Source organism: Petaurus breviceps, unplaced genomic scaffold (genome assembly GCF_028583685.1).
Source record: "Petaurus breviceps papuanus isolate PSGF00001 unplaced genomic scaffold, PetGlider_PUasm1.0 90823, whole genome shotgun sequence".
Classification (NCBI taxonomy): Eukaryota; Metazoa; Chordata; class Mammalia; order Diprotodontia; family Petauridae; genus Petaurus; species Petaurus breviceps.
In genome coordinates, this window is record NW_027187352.1 from 8,564,896 (window position 1) to 8,566,503 (window position 1,608).

A 1,608-nucleotide genomic window follows, 5' to 3' on the forward strand; every position below is an offset into this window, starting at 1 on the left:
CTGACCCTGGGCAAGTCACTTAACCTCAATTGCCCTACCTTCCCTCCTCCAAAAAATAATAAGTAAATATTTTTGTACATATTTATCCTTTTTTTCTTTCTTTGATTTCTTTGGAGTACAGATCTAGGAGTGGTATTGCTGATTTACAAGGTATGCAAAGTTTCATTACTTTGGGGGAATAGTTCCAAATTGCTTTCCAGAACGGCTCTACGATCTACAGTACCTTAACGTGACTCTTTTCCCAAAGCCCCTCTATCATTTGTCATTTTTCTCTTTTGTCATCTTCACCAATCTGATGGGTCTGAGGTAAAAGCTCAGATTGCTTTTATTTGCATTTCTCTAACTAAGAGTGGTTTGGAACATTTTTCCATGTCCATTTTATTTTCTGTGATTCTCTATCCCTTGTTTGGTAAGGAACCCTTCCCCTATCCATAGATCAGAAAGATAATTTCTTCCTTGGTCCTCTAACTTGCTTATGAAGTTACTTTTGGTGTCAAAGTCACATATCCAGCTGGAGTTTATCTTGGTATATCTTGATGTGAGATGTTGGTCTCTACTTAATTTCTGCCAGATTACTTTCTAGTTCTTCCAGGTTTTTGTCAGATAGTAAATAGGAATTGATTTGACAGTATGTTCTGGACAAACTATCATGGCCCAAGCCTGGAGGCAGGGAGACTATGACAACAGCCCAGGGGAAGGAATGAAGTCCTGACTAGGATGGTGATTTCAGGAATTAAGAGAAGTGGGTGAATATTGGCAGTTGGATGGTGCAGTGCCTGGAGTACTGCTCTTTGGGTCAAGAAGAACTCAGGCCAAATCTGGCTTCAAATCTATGGGACATTAGGCAAATCATTTTAATCTCTTTCTGCCTCAGTTTCCTCCCTTGTAAAATGAAAATAATAATGACCCCTTCCTCTCTGGGTTATTGTAAGGATAAAATGGGGTAAAATATGTAAATCATTTTGCAAACCTTAAAACTATATATAAATTCTAGCTATTATTATTAGCAGCTGAAAGCGTCAGAGGCCCTTTCTGCTTCAGGGATTCCAGTAGTATATAGGAATTTATTGGCATATAAACAGTCTGTTCTCAGGCTGTGGATGAAGCATCTGTACTTGAGATAACTTCCTTGCTTCAGGGTCAATTATTACCACCCCTTTCAAGCCACATTTGCCAATTTTTTTTCCTTCACCTTAATCTTAAAAACCTCTCCCACACCCAGGCAAACTATGAAAGTTTTTGTCATTAAAAATATATTCAATTTTGTTATAAAGGAGCTCTGGTCTCAGAGATCAACACAAAACCTTTGGGAGTGGCAGCATCTCCTGGACCACCGTTCTTCCTTACAGCCATCCTCTGGGAAGTAACTCTTGTGGAAAAGGGGCCAATCATCCCTACCAACTGCCAACCAGTTGGCCCACATTGGGAAGGCAAGCCAGCCTAGCTGAAGCAGCAAGGTACCCTGAGGGGCAGACAGGAGGTGTGCTAGGCAAGTCAAACCACCACCACTACCACCATCCCCTTAACCACTATCACCCCTCAGCCAGGACTCTGAACTGTGTATATATATATATATATATATATATATATATATATATATATATATAT